Below are 14,394 nucleotides of genomic sequence, written 5' to 3' on the forward strand. Positions count from 1 at the left end.
TTCGTCGCTCTTCCTCTTCGCTACACCGTCTCCCGGTCCGTTGATGGACTGATGTGTGCTCCAACGCAATTCGCGTGTGAAGAATTGCTTTCAACATTTTTAACCATCATTCTTTTATGTCCGACTGTATTCGTTACAAACAGTCGCATTCACAGTGTCGTCGTGTTCTTCGGAATAGCAAAAAAAGCTACCTGGATTTGCTTTACTAGTTCTTTTAACAGCTCCACAACCTCTTCTGTAGTGAGGGGCAACCTCCGACGGCTGTCTGGGACCAAGGTCCATTTCTCAATTTCCGGCCTGACAATAGGAGATGATGTCATAGCGAACCCTACTGCTATCTCGAAAACCTTGGGCTGCTAATTTGCGGAGATCTCGAGCTCCACACACTCTCACCCTACCTTCTTCTGTCGGAAACGAGTGGAGGAGACTCAGGCGATACCCTTCTCTTCTCAGAATCGTGCTACAATGTCGCCTTTACTATGAGGGAGCTGTATCATGCTCTCACTTCATCCCTATCATCCACCCCAGGACCGGACGATGTTCACATTCAGGTGTTGCAGAACCTTTCTCTTGCGAGCAAGCACTTCCTAATTCATACGTGCAATTGCATCTGGGCAGAGGACCGGTTTCTGACATTGGCGTGAAGCCACTGTCATAGCCATAAGTAACCTTAAGGCCGAAATTGTAGTAGTGTAATAAAAAACCTATAACAGTCACTGGAGTAGAGATGATGACCTTCAAAAAGTTTCCTTTTAGTGCGAAAAGTGGCAGTTGACCCTAAATAACCAAAAGTGTGATGTCATCCACATGAGTGCTTAAAGGAACTCGTTAAACTTCGGTTACATGATAAATCAGTGTAATCTAAAAACCGTAAATTCAACTAAATTTTTAGCTATTACAATCACGAAGAACTTAAATTGGAAGGAACACATAGAAAATGTTGTGGGAAGGCTAACTAGAGACTGCGTTTTATTGGCAGGACAATTAGAAAATGGAAAATGCCTACACTACGCTTGTCCGTCCTCTTTTAGACTACTGCTACGAAGTGTGGGATCCTTACCAGATAGAACTGACGGAATACATCGAAAAAGTTCAATGAAAGGCAGCACGATTTGTATTATTGCGAAATATGGGAGAGAGTGTCACAGATGTGATACAGGATTTGGGCTGGACATCATTAAAGGAAAGGCGTTTTTCGTTGCGACGGAATCTTCTCACGAAATTCCAATCATCAACTTTCTCCTCCGATTGCGAAAATATTTTGTTGACAGGCGCCCTACATAGGGGGGAACGATCAGCACGATAAAATAAGAGAAATCAGAGGTCGTAAGGAAAGATATAGGTGTTCATTCTTTCCGCGTTCCATACGAGATTGGAATAATAGAGAATTGTGAAGGCGTTTCGATGAACCTTCTGCTAGGCACTTAAATGTGATTTGCAAAGTATTCATGTAGATGTAGAAGTGTCACCCCATTTCACTTACCAGCTGTGTTTGCAAGGTGATGGAACATATGATTCATGCCCAGCTGGTGTGGTGCGATGAGTCTAGAAATTCACGGCACTTTGTCAACCAATGTCATGAATGGTTTTTCGCGGAAATACCAGATTGTGGCCGTGTTTTCCGATGTGGAGAAAGCCTAAGATAGCTGCTGGAGGAATGGTACCTTCCGTAGTCTCTATACGTCCAGCTTCCATGCCCTGTTTCCTTCAGGAATTCTTAAAAGACAGAGTTTTCGAGGTACTTGTGGGTTCTACCATGTTGGATAAAGGAAAACGGTGTAACTCAGGGTTTCCTGAGCGTCTTCCTCTTTGCTATCGCCATTAACCCTTTAATCCTATTATGGCTTACCTCCCGCTGGGAATCTCTGGCCCCCTTTTCGTTGACGATTTTTCTGTCTATTGCAGTGCTTTACGGACTTCTCTCCCTGAGGGCCGTCTTCAGTGATACCTCGATCATCTTTACTCATGGAACATCGACAACAGCTTTAGATTTTCCACAGACAAAAACCTGTATATGAATTTCTGGTGGCTCAACTTCTCCCACCGTCTCTACATTTTGGACGTGTTGATCTTCCACTCGTTTAAACTACGAAATTCCTGGGGCTCATACTCAATAGGAAACTTTCTTCATCCTTGCACGTGTCTTACCTGGCCTCCCGTTGTACGCGGTTCCTTAATATCTTACATGTCCCCAGCGATACTTCCTGGGGAATGGAACGGACCACCCTCCTCTGTTTGTATCAGACCTTGTCCCTTGCATCTGCGCCTCAATTGCTCTTACGCCTTCTGAATGCTATCCACCATCGTGGCATCCGTTTTGCCATTGGCGTCTTTTACACTAGCCCGGCTAAGAGTCTGTATGCCGAAGAGGTTGGACTTTTGCTGTCATACTACCGTGACTTTCGGCTCGGCAGATACGAAAGCCCTTTCTCTGCCTTGTCTGGCCAACCGTCCTACACCTCCTTCTTTGATAAACCCTTTGATCGCCAGTATGGGGCGCGCCCCTCTTCTCCTGGAGTTCGTTTTCTGCTGTTGCTGCGGCAGCTTAATTTGACGCTGTACGTGAACGCAAATCACATAAGAAATTATTAATTTTTTTGCATAATGTACACATATAATGTATAGCATGCTGCATAGATGTGCATTCCTGTCATGCACCTTCAAATATACTTCTCAGCAGTCGTGCTGTGTTATGTGTTGAGGCTTTTGGGGATGCGTGAGGGGGTGGCACACTTCACAAGTTATGTGCAACTAAACAGGCAGACACATGAGGGCAGCTGACATTATTGCACGAAAGTAGCCTACTTACTCATAAGAACAAATCTACTCTTATACAAGTGTAGCTGTGGCGAACAACTAGTCTCTACGTATATATCAGAGTTAAGGCAGCCTAAACTTGACACAACCTACACCACATCATTAAAATACAAGCTTTGTCAACTTGTATTACCCTCCCATTTGTAAGCCTCTGCTGTACCACATTCTAACCAGTGAGAGAGATGCACGCATTACAATTGTTGTATCCAAAAAATTCATATGTGTTATTGCAACCATTGTCTAGATGTATGCAGAATGTGTATATAGTTGTAAAGAAAAACTGTTTCAGTGCAATGGATGCCTTTTAGCTGGCAAGCATCCTCAGTGTTCAAAAAAAAGGCGCTCTGAGTTGAAGCATGTATTGTGATGTGAAAGGGATTTACATGTCAAATGTAAATCTATAATTTTCTTGCAAGTTAGAGGACTGATGAATTCAGGTCATATTTATATGTATGAGACTTAACACAGCGTATACCACATTATTAAAACCAAAGCTTTGTATTGTAAAATGAAAACCATGAACACCATAATTTGGCTTAAAGCATGTGAGTCCAATGACTGTTTTTTTGGGTGTGTATAGCAGTAAAAATAGGTTATGCATTTCACAAACACACACACACACAAACACACAATGACAGAATTAGTTTAACAATATTGGTGTATTTTGTTTTCCTATGTACAATACATAGTTCCATTTTATAAAAAAACCTGTTTCCAATAATTGCTCATTGGACTGTACAGATACATTTTGTATTTTCAAATATTACAGAGAATAATTATTTAAAAATATTAATATAAACTTTCAAATATTAGAGACAGTTAACAAATTCAATATCGTACTACACCTTTGTATTTTTTGCATTTATCGATATATATTATTATACGTGAATATTCGTGTATTTAGTGTCAGATGAATAACATTTTCATGTAGGTGACATTGTACCACATTAGTGTCAAAAACTCATTATGACGTTATGTTTATACAGTTAATACTTAAGAACTGGTTGACTATGTCATTAATGGAACTAGTCACCTCACAGCTTGTGACTTCCGTGAATTTTATAGCGTTCATTGTAGCACTGATAAACTTTCCATGGCGTAAAAATGGGCGCATACTTCTTACGCAACTTCACGTCACATCTGTAAATCTTTTACCACAGTATTAGAAATATCAAACACAAATACAACATCGTAGTATGAAATGAGAAATATTCTAGCCCTATGATTATTTAAAGCTTCATGTTTTCTTCAAATTTTTATCATTAATGTAAGTTTTATATTCTAATTGTGTTTACTTTTATAATGTTACTTAAAATCCGTCTTGATTGCAATTTCTTTTTTTATTCATATGACCGGTTTCGGTTGATTCAGAACCATCTTTCAGTTACAGGAGTAACCCGTCCAAATCCAGCAACTTTCACATGCTACACCACATGTAACATTATTAAATCACTGATTGCTGTTATCCCATAAGACACTATGTCTGTTTTTGCAAAGTGTTTACTTTTGTGAAGCTATTTCCAAGCCTTAGTCCTTTGTCATTTTTTTAAACGTAATCTCCTGTGTATCTCATTTTACATTTTTTGTATCGTCACGAAACTAACTGCTGTAGAAATAATTTTTACATATGTTTTAAGCTTTTTCAGCTTTCAATGGCATCATCTCGACACGTATTACTAATTTTTGGTGACACAACAGCTTTGTTTAACTATTTTATTCTTTCTTGGGAGAGGTGTCAATGGTTTACGCTTGGCTGTTACCCCAGAGATGTTTGTATCTCCATCTTCACACATCTTCACCAGGCAGATTACTTTGGTAATGTTAATTCCTTCCCAAAGTGGATCTTTGGCAGCAGAGTCCTTTGAAGGTTCTTAGCAAATTAAAGTGTGCTGGACTAGAACTCACGCCAGTGATACTGCATTCCGCTAGAAATTCCCTTACCGACTGCTATTCACGCATTACACTCAGAGATTCAGTCGTACCACCGCCTCCCTCCTGCTTCTCAAACTTCAAAGAAGCTGTTACTCCACGGTACCCTTTATTCCAGGCATACTGGTCCAGCAATGATTGCAGTACGACGTCTATGAAATAGAAAATTACTTCTTGTGTTTCAGTTCCCATTTACTTTATATTCTCTTTCCTCTTTACTGTAGTTACTGCGTCTTTCTGAATGCAGCAGTTAACATCATTAGCGAATTTACAAATGTTTTAGAAATAATAGACTTTTAAAAGCAAGACGTTGTTATCACTTGTTACAGTCTTGAAATGTAGTTTGCGAAACTTTGTATTCGGAAATGATTCGGCTGGAACAGAAAGATTTTTAAATGAAATTTATTTCGTGAGCAGAAATACATTTCCTCTCTAGTCGTTCCTCTTCCTCATTTAAACAAACGTTTTTGCGGTCTTATTCGATTTCGTCCCCAGTACGTAGCCTGAATATGAAAGCAGGCCTCTCAATATTCCAACGCTTAATCCCCTTGCGTGTCCATATTGAACTCTGCAGTGTTTTTATTTATATGAAACTTAAATAGTTGACGATATTTGTTTTTTACTCTTTTTTCCAGAAGTTAAATCTTTGCGTAAGGTAGATATATCTTTATGCTAAATCAGACAGCTGAAAGTCTCATGTAATAGGCAGTAAGCTATGAAATCTTGGTCAATTAAAGTTTTGCTTCCCTTGAACTGTAGTTGTGTTTCTGTTGTAAGTAGGCTGTATAGGTTTTTTTATTGGTAACGCCACGTAGCGCTCAGTATGAAAATCACTGGCTGTGCTGTGTGCAGTCTGTAACCGGTTTGCATTGTTGTTGGCTATTGTAGTGTTGGGCAGTTGGCTGTTAACAGCGCGCAGCGTTGCGCAATTGGAGGTGAGCTGCCAGCAGTGGTGGATGTGGGGGGAGAGATGGCGGAGTTTTGAGAGCGGATGATCTGGACGCGTGTCCATCAGAGACAGTAAATTTGTAAGACTGGATGTCATGAGCTGATATATATTATGACTTTTGAACACTATTAAAATAAATACATTGTTTGTTCTTTTAAAAAAATTGTGAGTGCACAAGTGGTGGTTCATGGACTTGCTATATTGTCCGCAAGACTCTTCTATGGTGATTGTGCACCTGCACAGTCGCAACGGATGGCTGCTAGCCATCTCTACAAGGACTACAGTGGGTCTACACCTTTGATGACTCACCAGTACCATTATTTCTACAAGGACTGCAGTGGATCTGCACCTCTGATGGCCCACCACTACCGTAATCTCTACCAGGACTACAGTGGGTCTGCTATGTGACGACCTACCTACCAATATTCTTCAAAACTTCGACTGACTCTGCGGTGGGTTTGCTCTGTTGTGGCCCATTACCTGTCTGCATGTCACGAGTCAGCACTGTCTTTCCGTTGAAAGGACAACAATACTTCTTCAAGACTGCATGGAAATCCACTACTTCAGTGTGCTTGCTCTTTTACTTCTCAGACTTTGAGAAACGAAACGACAGTTTCACTGTGATGAATGATCAGGACTGTCTTTATGGACTGTGAGAAAATTTTAGCTTTTGGCCAACATTGTATCAATAAGTGTGTGCATTTGATATCTTTGTTATTGTAATTATGAAAAAATTTTTCAAATCTGTATTGGCCATGGCCCAAAACTATTTGTAAATTTTTTTGTGGGGAACATGGGGGCTATGTAAGTAGGCTGTATAGGTTTTTTTTATTGGTAACGCCACGTAGCGCTCTGTATGAAAATCACTGGCTGTGCTGTGTGCAGTCTGTGGCTGGTTTGCATTGTTGTTGGCTATTGTAGTGTTGGGCAGTTGGCTGTTAATAGCGCGTAGCGTTGCGCAGTTGGAGGTGTGCCGCTAGCAGTGGTGGATGTGGGGAGAGAGATGGTGGAGTTTTGAGAGCGGATGATCTGGAAGTGCATCCATCAGAGACAGTAAATTTGTAAGACTGGATGTCATGAACTGATATATATTATGACTTTTGAACACTATTAAGGTAAATACATTGTCACAACACCCCGTCTCCAAGAGAAGGAAACCTCTGACCGGGCCGGGAATCGAAGCCATGCCCTCGCATGGCGTTCTGCCAGTCTGACCACTCAACTATGGAGTAAATTAATGAGATGATGTACCATACTGACGGAAGAAACTCTGAGCTCCCGTTATAAAATAAAATAAAATTTTAATATAATGACTCAATCATCACCAAAAAAATTTCCACCCCCGGTAGCTGAGTGGTCAGCACGACAGAATGTCAGTCCTGTGGGCCCGGGTTCGATTTCTGGCTGGGTCGGAGATTTTCTCCGCTCAAGGGACTGGGTGATGTGTTGTCCTAATCATCATCATTTCATCCCCCATCGACGCGCAAGTCGCTGAAGTGCTGTCAAATCGAAAGACTTGCACCCGGCGAACGGTTTATCCGACGGCAGGCCCTAGTCGCACGACCAAAAATATCTATGTTTTAGATCGTTTAATTCAGAAGTAAACAAGCCAACACAGTCGGAAACCATGACAAACGGTATGAAGTATGGTACACATAAAACTGCCAGGAGGTTATGTGAGGTACGGTAATAAACAAATATCCAGTGATCGTAACACATCCATATTACTAAACGGCTACTGTAAAAATTTAAAATGCTGTCATGATCTACTAATTATGAAGTAGAAACATACGTTATAGGTTCAACACAATAGGTTAAACATTAAAGTTAGGGACTATTGACCTCAGCTGTTGAGTTCCATAGTGCTCAGAGCCATATAAGTTAGAAAATGAGCATGTATCTTTAGGTATCGTAGCTCACGGAACACAAATTGCCCAGTCTATATTCATCTAGTATTTGAGAAAGAGAGCACTTAACGACTTCCAATGAACTTAAGATATAGTTCAAAAACTTCACAGAAATGCGTCTCAGTGACAAACCCCACAAAATAATGAAAGTAAAAAAGGTTAGCCTATACTATATTTTTACTGTTACTGCAGTAAAACTTCAACACCAGCAATGTTTTACTTTAATATTCCGTAACTACTACTTCCATTCGCAGTACATTTTGCAGACAGTTTCAATATCTAACACTGTATGTACCTGGAAAATTATGTCATTGCACTACACATAGTTAATAGGATATGACGTCGTCGACAATGGGATGCGTGGTAAATCAGCTTTTCTTAAAACGGAGTGCGAATTACGCAAACTAAACTCACTTAGTGTTTGACTGTGAGAGAACTTAGCGACTTTTAACATACTTTACCAACAATCTGAAGTTATTTTATACATGGGAGTTCGAGACGTTAAGGAATCAGTGATATGGGTTGCTGGTAATGTGCTGGAACATGTGGGGGTAAAACAAAAATAAAAAAACGGTGTCTTTTATAAAACGAAAACTTCCTCCAATTGCTCTTTGCAAACGCGAAAAATAAGAGAATTAAAACACTGGAAAGATGAATTTAACCTTTCATCCAGTCTCATCTGCCTTGTAAGTTGACCTTAGTCGCAGTGACAGTGGCAATGTACCAGTTGGTTATAATTAAACTTTCCCTGTTCAACGCGTTATAACACGGAAACTAATTACCGTCCAAATACCAAACATAGTCGCATGAATTTCCAGAGTATGGGGTACATGATTTCCATGTGTCACAGTGCCAACGTCCAGTTCCAATTATGGCCACCAGGTGTCGTGGTCAGTCATCGTGATTCACAGTCTCACACAACAGACCAGTAGCAGTGCAGTTGTTGACGTGTCAACATGAGCTTGGACAAAAGGAGCAGGGCATTATTGGTGAAGCTCTATTGTCAAAAAAACCTTTGCTGCATTTCGAAAAAATCGCCGGTTGAAAGGATTATGGAAGGATCCTGCTTCTTCACCTGCTGTGAGGAGCATGATGAAGAATTTCGAATCAACTGGAGAATTGGGCGTCGCTCCGAGAAGAGACCGAAGACCGGTTGCACCACAGGTGGTTGATGAAATTGCTTCGCGCAATTTCCATCGTCAGGCAGTGCACGTGCTGTGTCATGCAGTTGAACGTTTGTGGTCGGCTGTACGGAAGGTCCTTCGAACCATTTTCGAATGGTATCCGTTGTTGTTGTGGTTGTTGTGGTCTTCAGTCCTGAGACTGGTTTGATGCAGCTCTCCATGCTACTCTATCCTGTGCAAGCTTCTTCATCTCCCAGTACTTACTGCAACCTACATCCTTCTGAATCTGCTTAGTGTATTCATCTCTTGGTCTCCCTCTACGATTTTTACCCTCCACGCTGCCCTCCAATACCAAATTGTTGATCCCTTGATGCCTCAGAACATGTCCTACCAACAGATCCTTTCTTCTGGTCAAGTTGTGCCACAAACTTCTCTTCTCCCCAATCCTATTCAATACTTCCTCATTAGTTATGTGATCTACCCATCTAATCTTCAGCATTCTTCTGTAGCACCACATTTCGAAAGCTTCTATTCTCTTCTTGTCCAAACTATTTATCGTCCATGTTTCACTTCCATACATGGCTACACTCCATACAAATACTTTCAGAAATGACTTCCTGAGACTTAAATTTATACTCGATGTTAACAAATTTCTCTTCTTCAGAAACGCTTTCCTTGCCATTGCCAGTCTACATTTTATATCCTCTCTACTTCGACCTTCATCAGTTATTTTGCTCCCCAAATAGCAAAACTCCTTCACTACTTTAAGTGACTCATCTCCTAATCTAATTCCCTCAGCATCACCCGACTTAACTCGTCCACATTCCATTATCCTCGTTTTGCTTTTGTTGATGTTCATCTTATATCCTCCTTTTAAGACACTGTCCATTCCATTCAACTGCTCTTCCAAGTCTTTTGCTGTCTTTGACAGAATTACAATGTCATCGGCGAACCTCAAAGTTTTTATTTCTTCTCCATGGATTTAATACCTACTCTGAATTTTTCTTTTGTTTCCTTTACTGCTTGCCCAATATACAGATTGAATAACATCGGGGAGAGGCTACAACCCTGTCTTACTCCCTTCCCAACCACTGCTTACCTTTCATGTCCCTCGACTCACTTAACTGCCATCTGGTTTCTGTACAAATTGTAAATAGCCTTTCGTTCCCTGTATTTTACCCCTGCCACCTTTAGCATTTGAAAGAGAGTGTTCCAGTCAACATTGTCAAAAGCTTTCTCTAAGTCTACAAATGCTAGAAACGTAGGTTTGCCTTTCCTTAATCTTTCTTCTAAGATAAGTCGTAAGGTCAGCATTGCCTCACGTGTTCCAGTGTTTCTACGGAATCCAAACTGATCTTCCCCGAGGTCGGCTTCTACTAGTTTTTCCATTCGTCTGTATAGAATTCGTGTTAGTATTTTGCAGCTGTGGCTTATTAAACTGATTGTTCGGTAATTTTCACATCTGTCAACACCTGCTTTCAAATGGTTCAAATGGCTCTGAGCACAATGGGACTTAACATCTGTGTTCATCAGTCCCCTAGAACTTAGAACTACTTAAACCTAACTAACCTAAGGACATCAAACAACACCCAGTCGTCACGAGGCAGAGAAAATCCCTGACCCCGCCGGGAATCGAACCCGGGAACCCGGGCGTGGGAAGCGAGAACGCTACCGCACGACCACGAGCTGTGGACAACAACACCTGCTTTCTTTGGGATTGGAATTATTATATTCTTCTTGAAGTCTGAGGGTATTTCGCCTGTTTCATACATCTTGCTCACCAGATGGTAGAGTTTTGACAGGACTGGCTCTCCCAAGGCCGTCAGTAGTTCCAATGGAATGTTGTCTACTCCGGGGGCCTTGTTCCGACTCAGGTCTTTCAGTGCTCTGTCAAACTCTTCACGCAGTATCATATTTCCCATTTCATCTTCATCTACATCCTCTCCCATTTCCATAATATTGTCCTCAAGTACATCGCCCTTGTATAGACCCTCTATATACTCCTTCCACCTTTCTGCTTTCCCTTCTTTGCTTAGAACTGGGTTTCCATCTGAGCTCTTGATGTTCATACAAGTGGATCTCTTATCTCCAAAGGTCTCTTTAATTTTCCTGTAGGCAGTATCTATCTTACCCCTAGTGAGATAAGAATCTACATGCTTACATTTGTCCTCTAGCCATCCCTACTTAGCCATTTTGCACTTCCGTCTAATTTTTGAGACGTTTGTATTCCTTTTTGCCTGCTTCATTTACTGAATTTTTATATTTTCTCCTTTCATCAGTTAAATTCAATATTTCTTCTGTTACCCAAGGATTTCTACTAGCCCTCGTCTTTTTACCTACTTGATCCTCTGCTGCCTTCACTACTTCATCCCTCAAAGCTACCCATTCTTCTTCAACTGTATTTCTTTCCCCCATTCCTGTCAATTGTTCCCTTAAGCTCTCCCTGAAACTCTGTACAACCTCTGGTTCTTTCAGTTTATCCAGGTCGCATCTCCTTAAATTCCCACCTTTTTGCAGTTTCTTCAGTTGTAATCTACAGGTGGTCAGAGTCCACATCTGCCCCTGGAAATGTCTGACAATTTAAAACCTGGTTCCTAAATCTCTGTCTTATCATTATATAATCTGTCTGATACCTTTTAGTATCTCCAGGGTTCTTCCATGTATACAACCTTCTTTCATGAATCTTAAACCAAGTGTTTGCTGTGATTATGTTGTGCTCTGTGCAAAATTCTACCAGGCGGCTTCCTCTTTCATTTCTTAGCCCCAATCCATATTCACCTACTACGTTTCCTTCTCTCCCTTTTCCTACACTAGAATTCCAGTCACCCATGACTATTAAATTTTCGTCTCCCTTCACTATCTCAATAGTTTCTTTTATTTCATCATACATTTTCTTCAATTTCTTCGTCATCTGCAAAACTTGTACTACTGTAGTAGGTGTGGGCTTCGTATCTATCTTGGCCACAACAATGCGTTCGCTGTGCTGATTGTAGTAGCTTACCCGCATTCCTATTTTCCTATTCATTATTAAACCTACTCCTGCATTACCCCTATTTGATTTTGTGTTTATAACCCTGTAGTCACCTGACGAGAAGTCTTGTTCCTCCTGCCACCGAACTTAACTAATTCCCCCTACATCTAACTTAAACCTATTCATTTCCCTTTTTAAATTTTCTAACCTACCTGCCCGATTAAGGGATCTGCGAGTTGGCAGCGAGCGTGCAGAACAGTATTGGAGTGGATTCGGTCGGGCGAATGTGTAGTGAAAAAGTCCTGAGTGAGAAATACGCGAAATTTAATTATACTGCTTTTAATAGCGAATGAGAGAAATATTTTCTTGCAATAGGAAAGACGAATCGCTCGTGACTTTAGTGAACGAATTTTGAGTTTTGTTAGTTTCATCGAGAGTGAGATACAGTTAGGCGTGTTTTCTGTTGTTTGGAAGCCGAATATTATCTTCTATTGCAGCAGAACTTTGCCGGCTTTTATGATGAACTTTGCAGTAAATGTCAAATCACGTCAGATACAGTTAGGCTACAGTTTCCTGTTTATCTCGTCGTGGCTGAAATAAGTCTCTGCCCTAAACCCCTATAGCCAGCCGCTATGATTACGGTCCGTTATCTTAAAATTAGGAGGGCAGGGCTCACAAGAGCTTACACGATCCATGCACTGAGCGGTATGACATAGTTTACTGGACCTGTAGGCTAAGAGTTTGGCAATAGAGGTTGGTGGAACAGCGTGTAGCATCGGATAGCCTCCGCCGTGCAGCCGCCAGCCACTTTTCTTGGGGTTCTCCACATTCCTGACGCCGGCCAGTCCATGGGATGGGGCGCTTTCTTTGCGTGCTCCAGCTTAATGCAACAATTAAAAGTGTTGCTATTTTCCGTACACTCCCTGTAGCGGTCGTACCATAACGATCGTTACACTCTCCTTTCACAAATTTATTCATTATTAATATCAACGGCACTGAATTACTCCTACCACAGATACATAAACAAACCCATTAAAGGAGGAAAAGTTCCTTTTCATACACAGTTATCACACTAGTAATGAAAAGTTAAAACTATACTTGAAAATATATATATATATTTTTTTGTAAGTTATCATATTCGGATTTTGTCTGATGCTCACTTGTCTTGAAAGCGTAGTAATTCTATGAAATCTTTTATATGGGACAGTCTTCTGAAACAAAAGTTATTTTGCGAGTGGTCAATAGGGCCTCGGAGCACTTTTGAAAGCCGACCGAAGTGGCCGTGCGGTTCTAGGCGCTGCAGTCTGGAACCGCGAGACCGCTACAGTCGAAGGTTCGAATCCTGCCTCTGGCATGCATGTGTGTGATGTCCTTAGGTTAGTTAGGTTTAACTAGTCCTAAGTTCTAGTGGACTAATGACCTGAGAAGTTGAGTCTCATAGTTCTCAGAGCCATTTGAACCACTTTTGAAATAACTGTTTGTTGCGAGTGAGGAAAAAATGGACACGGGACAATAGGATAGTGGCTGGCTTTGAATATGAGCGGACGTATGGTGGAGCGCTGGCCATCTGTGAAAGAACGATATTTAGGGAATTATTTGCGAGGAGAAGATAACCATAACATTACTCGATCAAACGCAGTATGATTAAGCAAATGTGGATTTGCTCATTGATAAAGCTGCAGATTCTGGCAACATCATTCTAAGTGTTAACAGCTAAGGTACCATGCTGAAGAACTGCTGTATCTGAGTTAGGATCTGTTTAGTCTTTCAGATTAACCATTCGGTAATTTCATAAAATTAGAATTGAGAATATAGTGCTTTAAATGAAATTTAGCTGTGTTTTTGCCAGCATAGAATATTTTATCCCGGACTAAAATCTGTTCCTTTGTCCTGGCGCATCAGTATTTAATTACCAGAAGAAGCATTTCAAAACTATTCACTTAATTACTAGACTAAAATTATGCAAGGTGTACGCATATTCTTGTTACAAATTTCTAGGACGTGTAGTGAGTACATAATATTTGGAATAGGAACCCATGTCCGGTAGCGTGCCGTTTCCCTGTTACAGCCGATTGAACACATATTTGCTAGGTAGACATGCGGCAGGATAGTCATGGTGGGGGACGCTTACGTCGGATTGGCTGATGACATTTGACGTCAATCACGCATCTCTGAACTCGTTCGAGCCTCATTCACGTAACTGTGTTACAGCAACCTGTTTGAGTACAAGTTTGCAAATACACCGAGATAATCCTTACGTATGGTGAAGCTCACAGTAATGTAAGAGCCGCTCATCACCTTTATCAAGGCCGTTATCCACAACGTCCGACTCCATAGCAGACCCTTTTCTCCATAATTATGCAACGGCTTCGAGAAAAGGTGCCTTTACCGTCGGGTGGTGTCACTGTGGGACTCCAAGTGGACGCCGCACACCTGAATTGGAAGACGCCGTACCGCATCACGTTGAAGAGCTAAGACAAGTGATGTACTGAGTCACCCCTATTCAATTACTTGTAAAAGTGGCCGCGTTACCAACATGTTTTCAAGTGTTTGCAGTACGTAAACGGCACGATTCCGGACAGGGGTTACCTTTCAAAATACTATCTATTCACTCCCCTCTACGAGTCTTAGGAGGTTCTTACATGAATTTTCTAACACCCTGTATAAAGAAGTTACGTTACGCTGCACTGGCATCTT

This window comes from Schistocerca cancellata, chromosome 5, assembly GCF_023864275.1.
Source record: "Schistocerca cancellata isolate TAMUIC-IGC-003103 chromosome 5, iqSchCanc2.1, whole genome shotgun sequence".
NCBI classification, from domain to species: domain Eukaryota; kingdom Metazoa; phylum Arthropoda; class Insecta; order Orthoptera; family Acrididae; genus Schistocerca; species Schistocerca cancellata.